Below are 26,208 nucleotides of genomic sequence, written 5' to 3'. Positions count from 1 at the left end.
GCTCTGTCACCCAAGCTAGAGTGCAGTGGTGCAATCATGACTCTGCAGCCTTGACCTCCCAGGCTCATGCGATCCTCCCACTGCAGCCTCCCAGGCAGCTGGGACTACAGGTTTAAGACACCAAGCCCAGCTAATTTTTTAATTTTCTGTAGAGACAGGGTCTTGTTATGTTGCCAAGACTGGTCTCAAACTCCTGTGCTCAAGTGATCCCCCCACCTCAGCCTCCCAACGTGTTGAGATTACGGATGCAAGCCACTGTGCCCAGCTGAAAACAAAGATTTTTTTAAAAAGAAATGAATAACAAAGATTTTTTTATACTTCTGTAATTTCAAGTACTTTTAATTGATTTTAGGATTTAATGTTGGGATTATAATTGTAATATTATACTGATAGATGTCTTTATGCAAAACACCTCTGGTGTGGAATTTGAAAGTTAATGGCCAGATTTCTAAATTGTTTTAATTTTCATGTTTTAGAAATAGTAATACTTAAAAACAAGTTTGAATGTTTCGCATCATATTTTATATCAGTCAAGTAGCTGTATATAAAGAATAATTTGAATTTGGCACGAATAAGTAGTTTCCATACTTCTTAGTATGCTTTAAGTATTTATGTTTATAGTCAGATTCTTTATAGCAAACTACTCTAAAAAAATTATACTTTAGTATACTATGCAATTGGGATAAAATATTTTATACTGATTTTAATAGAATGCTTAAGTATTTAACATGCTTTTTGTGCTTTTTTTTGAGATGCAGTCTCGTTCTGCCACCCAGGCTAGAGTACAGTGCTGCGATCTTGGCTCACTGTAACCTCCACCTCCCAGGTTCAAGCAATTTTCCTGCCTCAGCCTCCCAAGTAGCGGGGATTACAGGCAAGCACCACCACGCCCGGCCATTTTATATATATATATTTTTAGTAGAGAAGGGCTTTCACCATGTTGGCCAGGCTGGTCTCCAACTCCTGACCTCAAATGATTCGCCCACCTCAGGCTCCCAAAGTGCTGGGTACAGGCATGAGCTACCACACCCAGCCTCAACCTGGTTTTAAATAACATTTTCTGTATCTAAGAAATTATGGAACTTAAAGTTCAACAACTTTATCCTTTTAATGTAAGATTGCAGTCATCTATATTGAGGTGATTATTCTAATTGTAGTAAATAAATGCTTATACTTGTAAGCTCTTGGCTGATGGTGACAGAGCTCATGACCTTTGATTATGGCAGGGCTTGGCATTTTACGTAAGAAGAGTTTCAGTTTACTAGTTATCAAATGCTAACTCAGGACACTCTTTGGTACTATAAAAGGTATGAGGGTGTCTCGTATCCATCCTATTACTTTTTTGAATTTCAAGGATATTGAAAATGTTTAATAATGAGCAGATCTGAGATCCAAAACACTTATGATGCTTTAAAATCATTACTGTTCTGAGCTGATAACCTAATGTGAATAGGTGGCCATCGGGGCTTAGTGTTTGAAACCAAATGTCTTAGGAAATTTCTGCCCCTTTTAAATATAACAGTGCCCTATTTGGGAACTATGCCTATATTATCAACAGATTAAAGAGTGGGCAACTCATCCATAGTATTATAAATGTGTACATTAAAGAATAAGAGACTGTGTCTAAGTCTTAAATTTTATATTAGATTCTAACAAGTTTTACTCAGTTTTAAATTTAGTATTTTTTTCTATATTTAAAAACACTTGGCTGGGCGCAGTGGCTCATGCCTGTAATTCCAGCACTTTGGGAGACCATGGCAGGCAGATCATCTGAGGTCAGGAGTTCAAGACCAGCCTGGTCAATACAGTGAAACCCCATCTCTATTAAAAACACAAAAAAATTAGCCAGGCACAGTGGCGGGCACCTGTAGTCCCAGCTACTGGGAAGGCTGAGGCAGGAGAATCGCTTTCTGAACCCAGTAGGCAGACGATGCAGGGAGCTGAGATCGCGCTACTGTACTTTAACCTTGGTGGAAGAGTGAAACTCCATCTCAAAAAGTAACATAACATAACATAACATAACATAACATAACATAACATAACATAACATCACTTCTTAGTTGATTTGCTTATATTCCTACAATTACTGCTATATATAAGATATTTGGATTTTTTGAATGTCATCTGTGCCTCAATCATAGCCTTTTACTTAAAGTAGAAGTGGAGCATCAGCCACAGTACTTACACAGACACCAAACCACATTTCCAGGCCCACTCTACAATTCAATAATTTGCTTGCGTAGTCTTTTCCAATAGCCTCACACATTTTTGCAACTTGTGATTCTCTTCCTACATCTTTCCTGGACTTCCCAATAATGTTTTGATGGGAAGATGAATTTTTAAATAGACATAAGTATATTATTTAAAAAAAAACAACTTTTCTATTTTATTATTTCTTAAGTAAAAGACTATGGAAAAAAGCAAAATAACAATTTTTAAATATCCTGGAATAAACTTAATTTATATTAATCAGTAAAAATCAGAATTATAATCACTTATTTTTCTTCTGGTTTCTGCATCCTGGACTATTATAATAATCTATTAATTGGTCTCCCTGCTTCTGCTTGTACCCTTGCCTCCCTGCTAGTTTATTCTCCACACAATAGTCAGAATATTCTTTTAGACCATGTCAGATCATGTTACTCCTTTGTTTTAAAACCCTCCAGTAGTCAGCATCCTTGCCATAAATGTTTAACCTAAACCTAATAACTAGTAAGTAATCAAACCCAAATTGTAGGAAGTTCTTTTAAAACAAAACAAAACACACCTGGCCTGGATTCTTTAGTTTGGCATTCAGACACAATCCAAAATCTTTACCCATACATGATCCAGACCCCTAAGAGATCACTGACAATAATCTCCTTCCACTTTCTCCCTCTTGCTTACTTTAATTTTAATGGCTTTAAACCATGGTTTTAAAACATGAAGACAATAAAATCTCATCTCGGGGTCTTTTAACATGCTATTCCCTCTATCTGGAATTATTATTGATTAGAGGAAAAAGCAGAAACATTCATCCAAAAAAAAAAGTATTACTATGTCTATTGCTGCAGAACCAAAACAGTGATTTGAAACAGCTACCATTTATTATTGCTCATGACTCTGCAGGTCAACGGAGCAGTTCTGCTGGGCTGGGCCAGGTATAGCAATCTCAGCTGGTTTATGCTTGTGTCTCCAACTCAACTAGTAAACAGGTTGGAGGTTAGATGGCTCAGCACGGGCTTGTTCCCAAGAAAGAACAGAAACATGAAAGACTTTTTGAGACGTAGGTTCAACATCACTTCTAACACATTCTAACACATTCAAAGCAAGTCACAAATTCAACCCACATTCAAGAGGTAGGGAAACAAAGTCACACTGCAAAGACTATGGATCCAGGCAAGGGTAGAGAATTGGGACCAATGTGTAATCAATCTACCATATCTTAAGAAAACTATTTCAAAATAGTGGTTCATCTAAGATGGGAGAAAATGAAATGCACAAAGGATAAAAACTATACTTTATACTTATAAATCCTATAAGGCAGGGTTTCTCAGTCTTGGCACTATTGACATTTTGGGCCAGGTGATTCTTTATTGTGAAGAGGGTGTCCTGCACATTGTAGGATGTTCAGCAAGATCCATGGCATCTCCCCACTAGATACTAGCAATACTCCTCAAACTTAACCACCAAAAATATCTCCAGGCATTGCCAAATGTCTCTTAAGGAACAAAATCACCCCTAGTTGAGAACCACTGTTATAAAGGGATAAATAAAGGGATAAATTAAGGGAAAGACAACTTGGCCTTACAAACTGGCTTTATATTGGCAAGAATATAATTGCTTTCAAAGGCTGTTAAAAATGATTCTAAAGTGCAAACCTTATTTACAGGTATGTATGATATATACCAAACTTTCAATAGCTGACATATTAAAAATTCAAAGTTTTGTTGACAATTCCTAGGTCACTCCCAATTCATATAATTTAATAAAAAACATTACCATACTCTTGAAGTCAATATAAAAGAAGATAATGGTGTCAGATGTTAAATTAAATTAATACTACCGGCTCTAGAATTTGATGTGTGTATATATAAGCCCCAGATTGCAATAAACAAAGTTGTTTCTCTCCAATTGCCAAATATAAAATTCTGTCTTACAACTCTATCTCATCTCCAACCCTTCTTTTCCCAGTTCATGCATGACACCGGCAATTTGCCTCCCAATTCCACTTCTCATTCTTATCATCAACAACAGATGTAAAACACAGCACAGAAAACTGCTGTAAAAAACAACAGCAGTAGAAAGTATTAATTTTTTAATAAGTACAACAAATCAAAATACACCTTAGGGAACTTTTCTAAGTAAAAAGAAATTGGAAAACCTACAGTAAAAAGCAACCAAGAAATATTTGTTAATCTAAATTGTTTCCACAATACTTATGTTCCTGAAACTCTATATATAAATTAAACTACTTTAAATACATAATACTGTGAATCTTATAATATTGTATGTTGTAATCTTGTAATTTGTAAATATTATAAACTAAATATTCTCTAACATTCATGTGCAAATCTGTGATAGCACTGGCCAAGTAAAGTCATATACACAAGAACCAATTTAAAAACTTTCTTTTGAGCTAGGTACAGTGGCTCATGCCTGTAATCCCAGAACTTCGGGAGGCCAAGGTGGGAGGATCACTTGAGCCCAGGAATTTGAGACCAGCCTGGGCAACAAAATGAGGCCTTGTCTCTATTTAAAAAAAAAAAAATTCAATCGATCAATCAAAAAATTAGCTGGGCATGGTGGTATGCACCTGTGGTCGCAGCTACACGGGAAACTGAGGCAGGAGGATTATTTGAGCCCAGGAGGTCAAGGCTACAGTGAGCCAGTTTCCTGCCACTGCACTCCAGCCTGGGTGACAAAGCAAGACCCCGTCTCAAAAAAAAAAAAAAAAAAAAAAGCCCTTCGTTATGGAGTTTTAGGGCAAAAATAAGTTTCTCCCTTAGAGAAAATAAAATGGGGTAACTTGCTAACGCAGTAATACACAAATGAGCTAGGCTGGCCGGGCGTGGTGGCTCACGTCTGTAATCCCAGCACTTTAGGAGGCCCAGATGGGCAGATCACAAGGTCAGGAGTTAGAGACAACCTGGTCAATAATTTCTACCAGAAATACAAAAATTAGCCGGACGTGGTGGTGGGCGCTTGTAGTCTCAGCTACTCAGGAGGCTGAGGCAGGAGAATCGCTTGAACCTGGGAGGCAGAGGTTGCAGTGAGCAAAGATCACGCCACTGCACTCCAGCCTGGGCGGCAGGCTCAAAAACAAAAAAAAGGGGCGGGGGGGGGCCTGGGCTGAGAGTAGGAAGAGGGCAGTAAAGTGCCTACGGTGCAAAATATGTAAGGAGGGACTCACTGTCAAGGCCAGGCAATAAGCCAAAATGTGAGGCAAGAGCCTGCTGTTCTCATTTCATGTCCAGTCCAGCAGGAACTGCACTTAACAGCAGGCAAATAACACAGGAGGCTGCCCGAGGTCTGTCCTGTGCTAAGCCTCAGCACTCACATCTTACTCTTCACTGTCTCTGTGTCCCAAGCATACAATTAAGATACTTGCCAAAGTTTTGAAACTATGAAGGTGGAAAAGAGGAGCATTCTGGGAAGTTTCCAAAACTCTGTCCTTTATAAAATTGGCTTTGTGTTTAAAAGTAGTTTCTAATTTAAGCATGTGTATTCACAATTTCAATGAAAATGTTATTTTAGTCATTTTTTTCTAATTACTGCTATTTAACTGAACCAATGTTATTACCCATGAACAATGAAAAGCAACAGTATGTGATTAGAACGTTAGTTTTAATAAGTCAGTTCACGCAAAAATGACTACAGAATAGGGTTTCATCCTCACAATGCAAAAGTATTCCTTCACTACTTTTGGTCCTCTTTCAGGAGTATCTTCAATACTAGCAGTTAGAAGCAACCACAAGAAATTCCACCTTACAGGTTAGAACCAACAACAAAACCCTACCTGATAGCCTCCATGCATTAAATGAGATAATTTGTCCTAGGATACACACAAACACACCACCACACCCGAAAGCATTTACAATGGATCATAAGTGTAGTTCCTTCCTCTTTTGTGACTCACCCTTTTCCAGGATGTCAAAACAGTTCAACAGCAGGAATGTAATTAGATACGAGCAATTAGAAAACTTGCTGTTCTATTTTCCCAATGTGCATACAAAAAAAGTTCTGATTAATAAAGCCTAACTTACAGGACTCCCTGCAATACAGTTCTTTCATTAAGGCTAAATTACTTAACATGGCTATAAGTAATAATATGCACAAATCCTTTCACATCTTCATTTTAAAGATAAGCAACTTGAAATCCATCTTTCCAACTACCACTTCTACTACCTCCACACATAATCTATTTTCAAAAGCTATTTCCTCAGCAAACTAGTCAATTGGTGAGTGTCAAGGAATGTAGGATTTTTAGTTTATTACCTACAGGTTTTTAAATACCAATTATCAGACGGGTGCGGTGGCTCATGCCTGTAATCCCAGCACTTTGGGAGGCCGAGGCCGGCGGATCACGAGGTCAGGAGATGGAGACCATCCTGGCTAACACGGTGAAACCCCGTCTCTACTAAAAATACAAAAAATTAGCGGGGCGTGGTGACTGGCGCCTGTAGTCCCAGCTACTCGGGAGGCTGAGGCAGGAGAATGGCCTGAACCCGGGAGGCGGAGCTTGCAGTGAGCAAAGATCGCACCACTGCACTCCAGCCTGGGTAACAGAGCGAGACTCCGTCTCAAAAAAAAAAAAAAAAAAAAAAAAAAAAAAGATTATCTTACTGACATATTTAGTAATTACACAAAATTACGGAAAACACACAAGTTTTTGACATCTAACACTTGACAGCAAGAGTCTTTTCGGGTACATGAATTTGCATGTTCCCAGTAATAAATTCCCAAATAAAATTAAGTTCTTCGTTTTATATAAATGTTTATTATAAGTTGCATTAATATATTTTAATTATAAAAAGGAATATCATAACCAAAAAATGAAAAATAAAAAACATTTCATAATTCTACCATACCTCCATAACTATGATCTTTGTATATCCCCTGCCGGTCTTTTCCCATGTGAATGTTTCATATGACTATTATCAGGTTGTACCTATAATTTTTATTTTGTTTTTTTCACTCATGAGATTTCCATTTCTTCCATAGTATTCACATGGTTGCCAAATGCCTTGCATATCAATTTTCTATTGCCATATAACAAACCACTGCCAACTTAGAGGCTTAAAAACAACATTTATTTAAAATTTTACAGTTCTGTAGGTCAGAAGTTCAGGTGGAGTTGACTAGGTTCTCTGCTTGGGGTCTGATCTCTCAAGGCCAAAATGAACGTGCCAGCCAGGCTGGGCTCTTGTCTGGAAAAAGACTGCTTCCAGGCTCCTTTGGTTGTTGGCAGAATTCAGTTCCCTGAAGCCAAAGGACTAAGGTCCCAGTTTCTGATGGGTTGTTAGCCACAAGCCTCTCTTAGCTCTAGACCGCTCACATTTCTTCTCACATGGCCCTGTCCATCTTCAAGCCAGCAACAGGAAAAGTCCTTCCCATCTTTCAAATTGCTGTGACCTACAGTTCTGCTTTGAGCCGGAGAAAACTTTGTTTTTAAAAGGGCTCATGTAATTAGAATAGGCACACCTAGGTCTCCTTTTTAACTAAAGTCAAGTGATTAGTAACTTAATTACATCTGCAAGATGTCATCTGCCATGTAACATAACATAATCATGGGCACATTTCCTTATCATATTCAAAGTCCTGGGGATTCAGGTGGGAAATTAAGGCCATTTTTAAAATTTTGCTTACCACATCTCTGGATGTGTATTTTTCACTGCGCGTTGTAGTCAAAAAGCTCAAAGGACATCTAGCCACCGGACTAGAAAACTTTAAGGTCCCTTCCAGTCCCAAAATTCTAAAAATCTAACATGCAAAGCTATTTTCCTAATTGGAAAGGAAATACAAGTATGCAAATTTCAAAGTTAGTTAAATCAAAAAGGGTGTTGAAGATTTTCCTTTCCTAGTTTAAAATAAAAAGGATATGTTTTAACGAAATTGTCATTTTGAGGGGGGCCAATTTCTAGTCCCAGTAAGAGGCTGAACATCTAGGGAAGAATACAGTATGAAAGTGAAAATAAAAGTTAGTGCCAAATCGTAACGCCTGGGAAAGCCAAACGCAAAAGACTCTGAACCAGTGGCAATTTCCACACTACAAAACTCCAGTTTCATTCTAAGTAAAAAGATTAGAAAAGGTAAACAGGAGAAATGAAAAATTAGGTCATAAACAGACTATTCCACCCAAGGTTCATTAAGAAAAACTAGGACTAAGGATACAAACCTTAGGCTGTTGGGTCTCTTAACATACAGGGATTCAGCTGACTGCCTTTGGTATAAGACAGTCCCCATCCCTAAGACACAAATCTAACAGAAGGAAGGAGGGAGAGAAAAAAGTACCTCACATATACCTGATGACACATAAAAATCTGTTGAGTAAAGGTGTAAGATAATAGACTATAAATTTGTTAGCCTTCAGAAACTTCACCTCCCTAGCCAGAGAAGAGAACTATTTCTGAATTCAGCTATTAATAGAATAAAAGCTACCTATATCAAGCAAGGCTGACATTGGATCAAAGGTAAGACAGTCTGCAAGGGGGCTGGATAATGGTCCTCAGGGGTGACAGAAGAAAATGGGGGCAGGCAGTGTTAAGACCAAAAAACAGTCTTTTTTTTTTTTGAGACGGAGTCTCGCTTTGTCACCCAGGCTGGAGTGCAGTGGCGCGATCTCGGCTCACTGCAAGCTCCGCCTCCCGGGTTCACGTCATTCTCCTGCCTCAGCCTCCGAGTAGCTGGGACTACAGGCCGCGCACCACCACGCCCGGCTAATTTTTTGTATTTTTAGTAGAGGCGGGGTTTCACCGTGTTAGCCAGGATGGTCTCGATCTCCTGACCTCGTGATCCGCCCACCTCGGCCTCCCAAAGTGCTGGGATTACAGGCGTGAGCCACCGCGCCCGGCCCAAAAAACAGTCTTAACAAATACTAGATTGAATTTTGCTGAAATTTTTAGTTTCAAAGTAATTACAACTTATATAATGGCAAATATACAAGTAGATACAATGTCCTCAACAGAATTCCCAAGACTTGTTCTCAGCAAAATTAGTCAGGATTCTCCCTACTGGTATTAACAAGCAGAAAGAACACTTTGATAGCTATGAGTGATACCATGGAATGAGAACTTCATAACAGTCATACAGAGAATACTAACCATAGCTCCAACTCCTCATCAAATACACAAGTGTAATGTTTTCCATAGCTTACAAAACACTCAGTCTGGGGTTCTCATTCATTGCTCTACTCTATAATAAAAATTTACTGGGGAAAAAACATGTATTTTGACCTAGGAATACAACTTACAAGAGATGTGAAGGACCTCTTCAAGGAGAACTACAAACCACTGCTGAAGGAAATAAGAGAGGACAGAAACAAGCCAGGCGCAGTGGCTCACACCTGTAATCCCAGCACTTTGGGACACCGAGGCAGGCGGATCATGAGGTCAGGAGATCAAGACCATCCTGGCTAACACAGTGAAACCCCTTCTCTACTAAAAAAAAAAAATACAAAAAATTAGCCAGTTGTGGTGGTAGGCGCCTGTAGTCCCAGCTACAGGAGAGTGGCATGAACCTGGGAGGCGGAGCCTGCAATGAGCCGAGATCGTGCCACTGCACTCCAGCCTGGGCAGCAAGACTCTGTCTCAAAAAAGAAAAAAGAAAAAAAAAGAGAGAGAGAGGACACAAACAAATGGAAAAACATTCCATGCTCGTGGATAGGAAGAATCAATATTGTGAAAATGGCCATACTGTCCAAAGTAATTTATAGATTCAATGCTAGTCCCATCAAGCTACCATTGACTTTCTTCATAGAATTAGAAAAAACTACTTTAAATTTCATATGGAACCAAAAAAGAGCCTGTATTCCCAAGAGAATCCTAAGCAAAAAGAACAAAGCTGGAGGCATCATGCTACCTGACTTCAACCTACAGTAACCAAAACAGCACGGTACTCGTACCAAAACAGATACATAGACCAATGGAACAGAACAGAGGCCTAAGAAATAACACCACACATCTACAACCATCTGATCTTCGACAAACCTGACAAAAACAGGTGATGGGGAAAGTATTCCCTATTTAATAAATGGTGTTAGGAAAAATGGCTAACCATATGCAGAAAACTGAAACTGGACCCCTTCCTTATACCTTATACAAAAATTAAATCAAGATGGATAAAAGATTTAAATGTAAGACCTAAAGCCATAAAAACCCTACAAGAGAATCTAGGCAATACCATTCAAGACATAAGCATGGGCAAAGACTTCATGACTAAAACACCAAAAGCAATGGCAACAAAAGCCAAAATTGACAAATGGGATCTAATTAAACTAAAGAGCTTCTATACGGCAAAAGAAACTATCATCAGAGTGAACAGGCAACCTACAGAATGGGAGAAAATTTTTGCAATCTATCCATCTGACAAAGGGCTAAGGGCTAATATCCAGAATCTACAAAGAACTTAAACAAATTTATAAGAAAAAAACAAACAAACCTATCAAAAAGTGGGCGAAGGATATGAATAGACACTTCTCAAAAGATAACATTTATGCAGCCAACAAACATGAAAAAAAAGCTCATCATCACTGGTCATTAGAGAAATGCATATCAAAACCACAATGAGATACCATCTCATGCCAGTTAGAATGGCAATCATTAAAAAGTCAGGAAAGAGATGCTGGAGAGGATGTGGAGAAATAGGAATGCTTTTACACTGTTGGTGGGAGTGTAAATTAGTTCAACCATTGCGGAAGACAGTGTGGGGATTCCTCAAGGATCTAGAACTACAAACACCATTTGACCCAGCAATCCCATTACTGGGTATATACCCAAAGGATTATAAATCATTCTACTATAAAGACACATGCACACGTATGTTTACTGCAGCACTGTTCACAATAGCAAAGACTTGGAACCAACACAAATGCCCGTCAATTTTAGGCTGGATAAAGAAAATGTGGCACATATTCACCATGGGATACCATGCAGCCATAAAAAAGAATGAGTTCATGTCCTTCACAGGGACATGGATGAAGCTAGAAACCATCAATCTCAGCAAATTAACACAAGAACAGAAAACCAAACTCCCATGTTCTCACTCATAAGTAGGAGTTGAACAATAAGAACATATGGGTACAGGGAGGGGAACATCACACACTGGGGCCTATCAGGGGGTGGGGGGCAAGGGGATAGCATTAGGAGAAACACTTAATGTAGATGATGGGTTGATGTGTGCGGCAAACTACCATAGCACATGTATACCTACGTAACAAACCTGCACGTTCTGCACATGTATCCCAGAACTTAAAGTATAATGTTTTTAAAAATGTATTTTGTCACCTTTACAAACACTGTTCCATCTCACTTCTGCTGTATTCAGGTATTTAACTCAAAACTACTTTGTGCAAAAACGAATGGTGTTTGTTTTGGGGGGGGGTTTTGTTTTTTGTTTTATTTATTTATTTATTTATTTATTTATTTATTTGAGACTGAGTCTTGCTCTGTTGCCAGGCTGTAGTGCAGTGGTGTGATCTCAGCTCACTACAACCCCTGCCTCCCGGGTTCAAGCAATTCCCCTGCCTCAGTCTCCCTTTTAGGGGTTATTTTCGGGAGACAAGGTCTTGCTCTATTGCCCAGGCTGGAGTACACTGTCATGACCATGGTTCGCTTCAGCCTCAACCTCCTAAACTCAAGGGATCCTCCTGCCTCAGCCTCCCAAGTAGCGGGGACTATAAGTGTGCACGACTACACCTGGCTACTTTTTCTCAAGATGGGGTACATTTCCATTTATACTGTTCTAAAGCTTTCGAAATATTTCACTAAAATCTCTGGTAGCGTAGAAAAGCAAGTGGTATTAGCCCCATCTTACAAGAGAAATAATGGAAACTTACTGAGATAAAGTTCTTTGACCAGAGTTTTTCAGTAGCAATGCCTGGACTTAAACCAAAATTTTCTGACATCCTCTCATCCTTGATCTTTCTGTCCATTGAATATCTCTACTTAAATAGTATTGACACTAAAATCAAAGAAGACATTTTTTAAATTGCATCAAATTTCTTTTTATTTATACAGAAAAAAATAAAATAGAATAATTTATGTCCCAGAGAAACACTAATTTTATCTTAAAAATCTGAATGAAATAATATATTCTTAAATACAAGTCTAGGTGATTCAGTTTAGACAAAATGAATTCTCTAATTCATATAAATTCTCAAATATTCACGAATATATGCCGAATTTTTTGTTTACATTTTTTATGCAACCTAGTGCCTGGCATACTACCGTATGTATACACCTACACCAAGCTAGGCTGACACTGGACCCAAGGTGGGGCAGTGGGCAAGGCGGCTGGATAATGGTCCTCAAGAGTGACAGAAGAAAATGCAGGCAATTTAAATGGTTTACTATTTAATTAAGAACTTCACCAAATTTCAATTCTTAGCTGTAAAGAAAAGTCAAAAAAATTCAGCCCACAAACACGAAAGTATTTACTTAGCAGCAGAATCCAGAAATTGAGCATCTCTCTAAGTGTAGTCTATACACCACTATGCACGTAACCCTCCTCCTGGCACAAGGACAAACGTGGGTGACACAGTCTTCTGGCAGTTCCTCCTACAGTTCCAGATCGTTCTGCATCAGTCTGCAGCAGGGACAGATGCAGCAGTGAAGCCTGGGGCATGAAGTTAGAAATTAAAAAGGAATAAAAGCCCAACAGAAGCCGGCTCCAAAGCTCCGGTCCTTGGCTCACCCTAATGACAGGACAAATAGAGTGCAGGTCCTTGCATACAGCCTGCAGTCACATGCCTGGACACCAACATTCTCTTCCCACCTGCCGCTACCCTTCCCTTTCCCTGTTCATTCCCTAGAGATACTCATCATACAAATACTCTCTGTAGCTCAGAGGAACACTAGGTTACCATTTCATACACTGTCCTGCATACAATTTCCTTTCTAAATAAATGTACTGATATTTAAGTGTTTATAAGTTAGATATTTAAAAGAATATTCCAATTATTAATAGCACCAGTATTTCATCGATGTGACAGAAAAATCAAGATAATACATTAATATTAATGAAGTTTGTAAAAAAAAAAAAAAAAAACATTTATTTCTTCCAGCTCTGCTTCATCTTCACAAGTCATATTACCCTTAAGTTTCCTCACCTTTAAAAGTTAGTTTCAAATATCCCTGTTATATTGTAGATACCTGCTATAGTATTTAATGGTAAAATGTCATTCTACAACTTACTTCCAAATGGTTCAGTGAAAGATATGAGTGTGCATTTATTATGCTTTTACTATACATATATAGATAGAGAGAATGCACCAAATTGTTAACTTTCGGATCTAAGTAGAGTGCAGGTGGATCCTAGTTCACTGTGCTATTCTTTCAAATGTTATGTATGGTTCAATTTTTTCATAACAAAAAGTTGGAGAAAACAAATTAGCTATCTGCTAAAAAACTGTGCTTATAAAGATTATTAGCACAGTAAGTTAAACTTTCAAGGTTATTTTTCAAACATCAGAACATTGAGCTATTCACCTGAACTGAATATAAATATGTGCACTTCAGAAAAAAACCCACTAAATTGCTAACATACAGGAAGATGTAGACAGTGCTCTCTCTCTCCCTCTTACAGCATAATTACCATTCAATCAGGGACTGCACAGTGCATCAAACGCAGGACACTTGGAAATCACAAAGGGCTAGCAGGCAGGGTTTCTGACCACGTGTCTGTTGACTGTGTGACTTTGGTAAGTCACAACTTCTTCAGGGTTTCAGGTGGCCTACGTTTCTCCAACTTGGGCCCTCCTCTCCATCCCTTCCAGCATTGTAATGATGCAGGCCCTCACTAATTCTTGCCTATACTATTTCAGCAACTTCATAACTGATGCACCTGTCTCCAGGCTAGACCCCACTCAAATCCATCCTGAACTGAGCTACCACAGTAATCCATCAAAAACACGTTTGATTTTGGAATTTCCCACTTCTGGAACCACAGGAAAAAGTTCCAACAACTCTTGAAAATGGCCATTTTTAAAGCCATTCCAAGATCTACCCCCAAATCTCCTCTACTTCCTATTTCCCACCCAGTCTCCTTGCTATTGTTCTAGGATCCTCCCTTGCTATTTTTCTAGTATCCAATTTCCCCCTCACCCAGCTCTGTGATATTTCCTTTTCTCTATGCCTTTGCTCTTGTTGTTCCCTCTGAAAGAAATTTTAACCTTTCCTAGATCACTCCTACCCACTTCTTTCAAATCTCAAGAAGCTCACCCTGGCCAGGTGCGGTGGCTCACTCCTATAATCCTAACACTTCAAGAGGCTGAGGTGGGAGGATTGCTTGAGCCCTCAAGCCTGGGGAACACAGTGAGACCCTTGTCTCTACAAAAAAATAAACAAAATTAGTCAGCCATGGTGGCGCATGCCTGCAGTCCCAGCTACTCACTTGCTGCAGTGAGCCAAGGCTGTGCCACTGCACTCTAGTCTGAGTGACAGGGCAAGACCCTGTCTCAAAAAAAAAAAAAAAGGTCACCCTGCAGATTAGTGTCTGCCAGGAGCTAGAGAAGAGTAGGTGGAAAGCAGTTGCTTAATGGGTACAGAATTTTCTTCTGGAGTGATGAAAATGTTCTGGAAGTACGTAGAGATGGTGGTTATACAACATTGTGAATGTATTAAATGCCACTGAATCGTTCACTTTAATACGAGTGATTTTATGTTTTGTCAATCTCATCTCAATTTTTAAAAGACACCAGCAGCAGCAGCTTATTCTACCAAAAAACCCTCAATGGCTCCCCACTCTTCTGCCCAGACTAGATCAGTACTTTGTACACTTCTCTATCACAACACTTATTATCTTCTATTGTCTGCTGATAGAGCTCCCCCACAAAACTATGAGCCTCTTCTTAACTTCCTCATCTTCTTACCCCGCAGCGCTTAGCTCAGGTGCTCAATAAATTTTTTCATAATTGAAAAATTATAGAGATACCACTTATCTCACTCAAGAAAAGGGCTAAAACAGATGGACTTTTGATGATTTAGGCTATATAAAAGCCTATGAGAGTTTATATTAATTGGAAAGGAAAAGATTAGGAAGATTGCTGTGTCAATCTGGTTATAAAGGACAACAATGGCATGACCTCTGGTGAGATTTTTCAGTTAGCAATATAAACATGTACTGAGTTACCTATATAAGAAGCACTGTATTAATACGCAAGCCCTGAATATGCCTTGTATCATTTAATGCTCACAACTACTCTATGAAATGAGTATAGTGATTAATCCTGTTTTCCAAATGAAGAAACAAACATTTAATTAACTTGCCTAAGGTCACAAAGCTGGTTACCAGGAGTGGCAAGGCTCACACCCAAGATGTGCAGGCTGCAGAGTCTGACCCTGTAGCATCAATGTGCTACCCTGCACCTTCATGCTGCTCCAGGTATGGTTTCAAGAGCTACGAATGGACGTTCTCTGGCCCACAATTTGCCTTTTCTAAGACTGAGAAACACTTCATTTTCCTCATTTACCTACTTATACATGGCCATGAATACTATTTATATTTCATAAAGTGCTTTTTTTAAAATATAAAATGTTAATTAAAAAAAAAAAGTCACAAGAAAGAGATGAATCATTTAAAAAGGATTTATCATTTAAAAACTTTTCAGCCGGAACTGCCATCTTCCAGTAATTCGCCAAAATGACGAACACAAAGGGAAAGAGGAGAGGCACCCAATATATGTTCTCTAGGCCTTTAAGAAAACATGGAGTTGTTCCTTTGGCCACATATATGCAAATCTATAAGAAAGGTGATATCATAGACATCAAGGGAATGGGTACTGTTCAAAAAGGAATGCCCCACAAGTGTTACCATGGCAAAACTGGGAGAGTCTACAACGTTACCAGCATGCTGTTGGTATTGTTGTAAACAAACAAGTTAAGGGCAAGATTCTTGCCAAGAGAATTAATGTGCGTATTGAGCACATTAAGCACTCTAAGAGCTGAGACAGCTTCCTGAAACGCGTGAAGGAAAATGATCAGAAAAAGAAAGAAGCCAAAGAGAAAGGTACCTGGGTTCAACTGAAGCGCCAGCCTGCTCCACCCAGAGAAGTACACTTTGTGAGAACCAATGGGAAGGAGCCTGAGCTGCTGGAACCTATTCCCTATGAATTCATAGCATAATAGGTGTTAAAAAATAAATAAAAGACCTCTGGGCTGAAAAAAAAAAATAAAAAAATAAAAACCTCTCATGTGGCCAGGCGCAGTGAATCACACCTGTAATTCCAACACTTTGGGAGGCCAAGGTGGGCGGATCACCTGAGGTCAGGAGTTCAAGACCAGCCTGACCAACATGGAGAAACCCCTTCTCTACTAAAAATACAAAATTAGCGGGGTGTGGTGGTGCATGCTGTAATCCCAACTACTCGGGAGGCTAAGGCAGGAGAATCGCTTGAACCCGGGAGGCAGAGGTCGCGGTGAGCCAAGATCGTGCCATTGCATTCAAGCCTGGGGCAAGGAGAGGGAAACGCCATCAAAAAAAAAAAACAAAAAAAAAAAACAAAAAACCTCTCACATGTAAATCAGCAAGTATTTGTGGGCTATTCTTGTACACGGCTGGAAAGATCATGGCTTTACTACAACCACACCCATAAGGCCCTCCCCACTGGGACTCATTTTCAAAGTACCTCAACATCTGCACAAAGTAGGCACCCTGCTAATGAGAAAATCATATGAAATAACAGTATGTTGGAAGAAAAGTTAAACACTCTTTTTTAAAAGTTTAGAAAGCATGGTATATATGTCTCTCTCTAATAAAGAGAAAATGTCACAATCTGGTAAGAAGAAAATTACCCAAGAATCAATGAGATTTTTTAAAAAAATGATTTGTGCATCTGCAAGGAAAAACCTTACTACAGAGGTAATGTAAAACCTTGACAATATATAAATATGGTCAATATTAAAAACATGTCATCTCCTCAAAAGTGTACACAGTTGCAGATACACACGCACACAAATACACACACACACACACACACACACACACACACCCCTCCAAATAAAACTAAGGATGATAGTATAATATACTGGGTAAGTATGCATGCATACAAAGCAAAATGACAGAAGGGGCAGTGTGACAGTATTAATATCTAACAATGTCGAATTTGAAACAAAAGTTATAATGGAACTAGAAGCTTTTATACTACAAGTTATACTCTACAATGAATATAAAATAGCCAAGAACCTTAATGTATCAATTATCACAAAATTAAATACATAAAACAAAAACTGTTTGAAATATAAGGGAAGGTGACAGAAGCACAGCTAAAGCGAGACAGACATTCCTCTAAAGCGACGGCTGGCCAAGTAGCAAAAATAAGGATGTATAAAGCTCTTACAGCTCAACATGAACAAGGCATCAGCAGAAAAAAATGGTCAAAGAAAATGAACAAACAATTCCTAAAACAAGAAATGAACGCAGCCGATAAGCACAGAAATATGTTCACACTCCCTGGAAATCAAAAACATGGATTAAGCCAAACTATTTTTTTCTATCAGGTTTAAAAACATGTTTTAAATAACAGCATCTATTATTGGAAGGATATAAGGAATGCAACAATTTCACATATCTCTAGAGGGAACACAAATTGGTTTTGGAATCTCCCATAAAATGCCTCCTTTCTCCCTAATCACCCCTTCTCCAATATTTTTGTATATATGGCTTAAGGTGTAAATCCCATAGCATTAAATTTGAAACATCAGTTCACAATGGTAAGGACATGGGTTCCAAAGCCAGGCTACCTAACTCTTCACTTATTAGCTATAGTGTCTTGGGCAGGTAAATTATTTAACTTGCATCTGAAATGATGGCAATAGTACCTACTTCTTAGGGTTGCGGTAAGGACCAAGTTACTACCACTTGGACCAATGCCCGGGAAATACACATTCAATAAATCTTGGCTATCGGCACATGGATTTCTCATAAGCAGTTTCTTTCTAAGTAACTCACTAGCATTTACTGAGTACTCCTAATTGGGACATTTGTATGTGCTCAAATAATTTCAAATTACTTATAATTTTTAAGTACAAAGTTTATTAGAATAAAATATAAATCAAAAAATTATACATATATCAGCTGGGCATGATGGCTCACACCTGTAATCTTAGCCCTTTGGAGACCAACGTGGCCAGATTGCTTGAGCCCAGGAGTTCAAGACCAGCCCAGGGAACAGGGCAAAATCTGTGTCTACAAAAAATACAAAAATTAGCCAGGCATGGTAGTATGTGCTTATAGTCCCAGCTAGCCAGGAGGCTGAGGTGGGAGGATCACCTGAGCCCAGGGAGGTCAAGACCACAGGGAGCCATGATTGTGGCACTGCACTCCAGCCTGGGCGGCAGACTGAGACTCCCATCTGAAAAAAAAAAAAAAAAAGTAGACATACATTATTGCTATAGAATCAAGATAAATAAACAGAGTGAATAACAGAGAGAGAGCATGGTATATTTATCTATTTATTTATCTTGAGAGAGGGTGTAGCTCTGTTACCCAGGCTGGAGTAGGTAGGTGCTACAGTGGCACAACTGCACCTCACCATAGCCTCAACCTTCTAGGCTCAAGTGATCCCCCTGCCTCAGCCTCCTAAGCAGCTGCGACTGCAGGTGTGCATCACTATGCCTATATTTTTTTTTTGTGGAGGGGGTAGAGACAGGGTCTTACTATGTTGCCCAGGCTGGTCTCAGGTTCAAGTGATCCTCCCACCTTGGCCTCGGTAAGTGCTAGGATTACAGGCATGAGCCTCTACAGAATTTTTAAAAACAGCATCAGTGGTTTATGGCACAGTGAATGACATTATGGGTGATTTGTTCTATTCTTATCATCAACTATATTTGGTTTTCTTTTTTTTCGGGGAGGGGGTGGGATGGAGTCTCACTCTGTCACCTAGGCTGGAATGCAGAGTGCAATGGCTCGATCTCAGCTCATTGCAACCTCTGCCTCCCAGGTTCAAGCAATTCTCCTGCCTCAGCCTCCCAGGTAGGTGGGATTACAGGCACGCGCCACCATGCTCCGCTAATTTTTGTATTTTTAGTGGAGATAGGGTTTCACCATGTTGCCCAGGCTGGTTTCAAACTCCTGATCTCAAGTGATCCGCCCACCTCCCAAAGTGCTGGGATTACAGTCATGGGCGACCACGCCCAGCCTATATTTGGTTTCTACAATGAACATGTATAACTTTTGTGGGACAGTCATTTATCCTAACTGGTTGAGACATTCACCTGCGCTCTCTCAAGGGTACCTGGCTAGGTCCCATTCAATTACAGAGAGCCCCCAACTTATAATGGTTAGACTTAGGATTTTTTTGACTTTACAACAGTACAAAACCTACATGCATTCAGCAGAAACTGTACATACTTTGAGTACCCGTACAACTATTCTGTGTTTTCACTTTCAATAGAGTATTCGGCATTGAATTCATGAGAGAGTCAATACTTTCTTATAAAATAGGCTTTGCGTTCGATGATTTTGTCCAATTAGAGGCTAACGTAAGTGTTCTGAGCATGTTTAAAGAAGGTTAGGTTAAGCTATGATGTTAGGTAGTTTAGGTGTCTTAAATGCATTTCAACTTACAATATTTTCAACTACACTGGCTTTACCAAGACATAACCCTATAATAAGTCAAAGAGCGTCTGTATAAAAATACAACTCATCGATCCTTTGCCAGAACCTCTGGTCACTCAACTACATCAGTTCATCTTCTGCCTATCACCTTGGAGACTGTATCATTTCAAAGTATGTCAATGTCAACAATATTTAGGATTTCTGACAATAAAACAAAGCCAACAGACAAAACTGTTTTTGTGACTACAAACAATCCAATTTATTCTTGTGTTTTGGGGCTATATTTTTAAGCCCAGAAGAGACATTATCTTTTCTAACTATATAAAAGCTATATAAAGCTTTTAATTGTATTATGATTAAGGAAAATAAGGCAAAGAGTATTATATCCTATTGTTCCATTTATAATTTCAGGAAGCGCATTTCAACCATCCATTTTTAGGCAAATTCCCCACAGAAATCAATCTGACTTCCTTTCCAAAAATAAGCGTGTATGGGTGGAAATTTCAATAATTTGCTGTATCCTTTAGGTGGCAGGACAAACATTTGCAAAACTGTAACAGGACAGTAAAAGTTTCCACATGATAGCGATGAAACACAATACATAAGTTATAACGTTCAAATCTATTATTCTTGGATCTAGATGGGCTGATAAAATCAAAATTTTGCTGGCTATTACTTAACTCTAGAGAGGAAGGGAGAAGCAGAAGGATGAACTTACAAACTCACTAACGGGATAATTTCTGAAGATGAAACTTTCATGACTAGTCAGTTCTCTCTAAACAGTGATTTAAACTTGTCAAGTAATTTAACATTTTAATTCAAGGTTAAAAAAAAAATGAACGAGGCCAGGCGCAGTGGCTCACGCCTGTAATTATTAGGGAGGCCGAGGCAGGTGGATCGCTTGAGGTCAGGAGTTCGAGACCAGCCTGGCCAACATGGTGAAACCCCATTTCTACTAAAAACACAAAAATTAGCCAGGCGTGGTGACAGACATCTATAATCCCAGCTACTCTGGAGGCTGAGGCAGGAGAATCACTTGAACCCAAGAGGCAGAGGTTGTAGTGGGCCGAGACTGCGCCACTGCACTTCAGCCTCAGCGACAAGAGGGAGACTTATTCTCAAAAAAAAAAAAAAAAAAAAAAAAAAAAGAATGAATGAAAACCTTCCTTTACCACAATCCCCAAGCTGCAGGCCCTCTTACTCCCTATTTTCACTAGAATTCTTATTTGAAGATTTTTCTATCCCTCATCTGTGCCATCCTCTACCATAAAACCAGAATTAGTTTCCAAATCTGATGCTCCCTCAGAGAGCTGTATAATTTCACAGCTCCATACCACTGCATTTGCTGTTCTTTTGCCTGGAAAGCCACTGAACTTGTCTTTCTGGCCCAAGTTCAGACTCTACCTTCCAACCTTTTTATGGGCTCACTCTACACATCTGTGTTCCCACAGCAATTTATACTGACTTCTATTATGACTTTTAACATGCCATATACATTTATTTTTTCTATCTAGCTCTTAAAATTCTTGAAGGCTGTGACTAGCTCTTTCTAATTATGGTACAGAAATTTTTAGGACATACGCTAAATACAACAGTATCACAAAAGTGAATAAACATCATGAACCACCCAGCTGCAATTTTTTTTTTTTTTTTTGAGATGGAGTCCCACTCTGTTGCCCAGGTTGGAGTACAGTGGCATGATCTCAGCTCACTGCAGCCTCCGCTTCCCAGGTTCAAGCAATTCTCCTGCCTTAGCCTCCCAAGTAGCTGGGACTACAAGCGACCATGCCCAGCTAATTTTTGTATTTTTAGTAGAGACAGGGTTTTACCATGTTGGCTAGGCTGGTCTCGAACTCCTAACCTCAAGTGATCTGCCCACCTCAGCCTCCCAAAGTGTTGGGATTACAAGTGTGAGCCACTGTACCTAGTCCCAAACGCAGTTACTAACTCAAGACCAATCCTATTGCAACTATACCCCCAACATACGATCCCCACCCACCCAAAGATTATTTTGAAGCAAATCCCAGACTCCAAAGTATTTCTTTGAAAGATAAAGACTCAGCCAGGCAAGGTGGCTCATGCCTGTAATCCCATCACTTTGGGAGGCCAAGGCAGGTGGATCACCTGAGGTCATGAGTTCAAGACCAGAGCCTGGCCAACACGGCAAAACCCCGTCTCTACCAAAAATACAAAAATAGCCAGGTGTGGTGGCGGGCAGCTGTAATCCCAACTACTCAGAAGGCTGAGTCAGGAGAATCACTTGAACCCGGGAGGCGGAGCTTGCTGTAAGCAGAGATCACGCCACTGCACTCCAGTTGGGGCAACAGAGTGAGACTCCATCTCCAAAAAATAAAATAAAGAAGGATAAAGACTCTTTATAAACACAGCCACATTACTACCACTGTCACATTTAAATGTTTTAAATAATTCGATATCATCAAGTATCCATGTGATGATTACATTTCCTCAATTGTTTAATAAACTTTTACTTTTTACAAGTAGTTAACCAGGATCTAAATAAAGTCCATCACTGCAATTGGCTAATATGTATTTTAATCTCTTAAATCTCTTGTAATCTATAGGTATCTCTTCTTTTTCCTTTTCTTACAATTTATAATTTTTAAGAAACCATTTCATTTTTTTACAGATTTCCACAATCATAATTTTGCTATGTCCCTATCTTCCTTTGTTCCCTGTACTGTCTATAAAATCGTGGTTATAGCTAAAGGGTTATTATTTTGGCAAGACTATTAATAGGTGGTAATAAATATTCCCACCACAACATATACTATGCCTGCTTGTCTTTCTTACTGAGACATTAGTAACCTCTGATAATCATGTCTAGACTCTAGATTCATTAACTCATTAAGAGCTGTAAAGTTATGATATACTAATTCTATCACCTCTTCTTAATATATTAGCTGGGACAGAGTACATGCTGTACTAATTACATCATCCCTTCTTCATCTATTAGTGGCAGTAAAGTATACCTAGAACAAGATACTTACTCTTATCAGCTATTTGGCTACCTTGAGATACAGTTCTCACAGGAAATGCGCAATAAATGTTTTATTATTTCCCTTTATTTTCCTGATCTTACAAGAATGCATCAGTTTCCTAGCATCCTCCAAAAGTCAACAGTTGTTTTTATTTTTTTGGCCCTCATTACAAACTCATGCATTTAAGGATTTCAGTGCACTACAGTTGTTATTCTTACTGATGATCAAACTGTCCCATCCTTGGGCAACTGAGAGCCTCTTTGAGTTGGCTCCAGAGTCCTAATCTTTCACAGCCTCTTTACACTCTAGCATGACAAGGGGACTCCAAGTTCATCCTCCACACTTTCTGCTTTCAACTTGGAATTATCCATTTCTTTGAAGAGGACCTAATTAATCCATTCTTGAGCCTATGTGTTCCATAAATGTTTTCCAAACAAATAAGGCGACTGCTGAGCAAAGTCTACTTCCTGAACTGATCATTTTTAATTTGAACAATGTGTATGATGCACAATAAGTATACATAATCATTATGCCATCCTTATTAAAAAAGTAATTAAAATCCTTTACTCATCACCTAAAGTTCCTGGACTCATTATGCACCAAAGGACCTACCAAACCACTCTGCTTTGGTATTACAATAAAATTCAGCAATTCAAATCAACATAATGATCTGAATAAACTTGCTGCAGGGTGAGGGTTGAAATCAAAAAGTACAAAAGGAGGGTTTCTTTATTGTAATCCTCCTTCAAGAACCACAAGAAATACAACGCAGGGATAACCATAGGAAGTTGTCTGAACACAGCTTTAATTAAGGTAAGCATTTTTAATTTAAGGTTGGAATTGTTAATGACAATGAGTAAACAGTGCTTAATTAAGTATCATGAGTTTAAACTAAACGTAACAATTTGTTATCTTAATTATTTACATTACCCAAAAGTCGTTGTTATGAGAATAACATTAACATCTTTTCAAATGCACCCAAATCCCTCAGTGAAAAACACAAAGCCCTCATTCTCAAAATCACAACTAAAACAAAATCATGTTTAATCCTTTATGCTTTCTAAACATCTCAAACTAATGTTATTAGTGGAAACAGAAAATGTTTTTGAAGATTTTTTTCAGTTGCTGTATTTGTAACTCTAAATTTTTTTAGAAATACCAGTATTTTTTCACAGTGCTGAAGCATTATAGCAAGATGCTTTAGAACATATTTAGTTCTGATGTATAAAATTCACTGCCCCATTTTAAGAGTAGCCTAGAAAAAGGGCAGCAAAAATAATCACTACAGAACCTCTCAGGTCAGAGATTACTTCTACAATCAAAGTACTCTGCTACGACTTTTTTTTTTTTTTTGGAGACAAAGTTTCCCTCTGTCACCCAGGCTGGAGTCACAGTTTACTGCAGCTTGACCTCCTGGGCCCAAGTGATCCTCTCACCTCAGCCTCCCAGGTAGCTAGGACCACAGGCATGCACCATCACGTCCGGTTAATCTTTTGTATTTTTTGTGGAGATGGGATTTCACCACGTTGCCCAGGCGGGTCTCGAACTCCCGGGCTCAATCAATCCAATTTAAAGTGGAATCCCCTTCTAAAATGTCTGCTTACAATATTTGTTTGCAGCATTTCTACTACTTCTGGAATTACAGTCCCTTAATTTATATTACTTAAATTTCCTAAGCTAGGTGAAAATGGAACAAGCATATTCTCACTATACATATAACTGAACAAATAATTAACCAGATCTGATACAGTATTTATAGTCATTTAATTATTACTTTTAGAAATTCGAAGCTCCAACTTAGTAATTAAAAATAAATGTAACAGGCTGGGCATGGTGGCTCATGCTTGTAATCCCAGCACTTTGGGAGGCCAAGGTAGGTGGATCACTTGAGGCCAGGAGTTTGAGACCAGCCTGGTCAACATGGTGAAACTCTATCTCTACTAAAAATACAAAAAAATTAGCCGGGAATGGTGGTGGGTGCCTGTAATCCCAGCTGCTCTCGGGGCTGAGGCAGGAGAATCACTTGAACCCAGGAGGTGGGGGTTGCAGTGGGCCGAGATTGCGTCATTGCACTTCAGCCTGGGCAACAAGAGCAAAACTCCGTCTCAAAAAATAAATACATAAATAAATAAACAATAAATGTAACAATAAAAACACTCTTGGTTTATGGTTAATAGATGCAGCCATCTCCAGATTTGCTAGCAAAGGACTAATCCGCAAATGTAGTTTATCCACAATTTGTAATTGTGAACTACATTTACATGTGTACAAACATTCCCATTTAGTAAACTCTAAATTCACTGGAGTATTTATAACAATGGTACTATTCAGAATATGTAAAACACTACTTTTGCCCATAATCTGCACATAATTCTAATTTAGCATGCTAAGCTAATATGCTGTATTCCACATATTATGTAATAAAATATCTGTATATGTCACATACCTCAGTCTACTGCTAATGTGTCTCCTTCAGATAATAACCTTAAATACACATACACAAAGGAAATTTATGAAATAAACATTTTAAAATTTTATCTCAAATTAAAGTTGTGCAAAGCGAATAGTGACTATTTCCAAAATAATTAAATGAACACTTTAAGACTCAAATTAGGTACCCATAGAGGAAAGAGGAGAAGAAAGTAAGATGTACCTTACACCATAATAAATATCTTATGTATCAAAGACTTAAACGTAAGAAAAAGAAAAAAAAGACTAGAAGAAACTTGGGGAGGGGGGTTGTTTAATACTGAATATTGCAGAGTGGAAAGGCCAAGATCTAACATAAACCAAAAAAACACAAAAGGTTATAAATTCAATTGTATAAAAATAACCACCTTCTCTGCACAGCAAATGCCACCAAAAAAAGTCTTAAGACAAATAACCAATTAAGAAATAATATTATTCATATGAAAAGGGCTAATTTCCCAGATATAAAGTACATACAAATGAATAGGGAAAAATATCAACAACCCAACAGAAAAAAAGAAAGGATAGGCCGGGCACAGTAGCTCACACCTGTAATCCCAGCAGTTTGGGAGGCTGAGGCGGGTGGATCAACAAGGTAAAGAGATTGAGACCATCCTGGACAAAATGGTGAAACCCGGTATCTACTAAAAATACAAAAATTAGCCAGGCATGGTGCTGCATGCCTGTAGTCCCAGCTACTCGGGAGGCTGAGGCAGGAGAATCACTTGAACCTGGAAGGCGGAGGCTGCAGTGAGCGGAGATGGTGCCACTCCAGCCTGGCCACAGAGCGAGACTCCATCTCAAAAAAAAAAAAAAAAAAAAAAAAAACAGAAAAAGAAAAAGAAAAATGGAAAGGATAAACTGTTCTTACCTATCAGGCTAGCAAAGATCAAAAACTTTGAAGACTTCTACTAAAAGCTTGGAAAACATTTCTCATATACTGGTTCCATGATGCATGAAAGGAAATTTGACAACATCATTCAAAATT

General features: G+C 38.7%; 1 protein-coding gene and 1 pseudogene across 1 annotated transcript in view; one reads left to right on the top strand and one right to left on the bottom strand.

Moving 5' to 3' along the window:
- The window catches only part of LOC105487673 (uveal autoantigen with coiled-coil domains and ankyrin repeats), a 100,257-nt gene that overhangs the window by 71,492 nt on the left and 2,557 nt on the right, over nucleotides 1-26,208 (bottom strand). The gene's annotated exons all lie outside the window — the stretch shown is intronic.
- LOC112427721 (large ribosomal subunit protein eL21-like) lies at nucleotides 15,835-16,340 on the top strand (annotated as a pseudogene).

This window comes from Macaca nemestrina, chromosome 7 (genome assembly GCF_043159975.1).
Source record: "Macaca nemestrina isolate mMacNem1 chromosome 7, mMacNem.hap1, whole genome shotgun sequence".
Classification (NCBI taxonomy): Eukaryota; Metazoa; Chordata; class Mammalia; order Primates; family Cercopithecidae; genus Macaca; species Macaca nemestrina.
The sequence above is the reverse complement of the archived record's forward strand: the minus strand, read 5'-3'. Positions and strand labels throughout refer to the sequence as shown.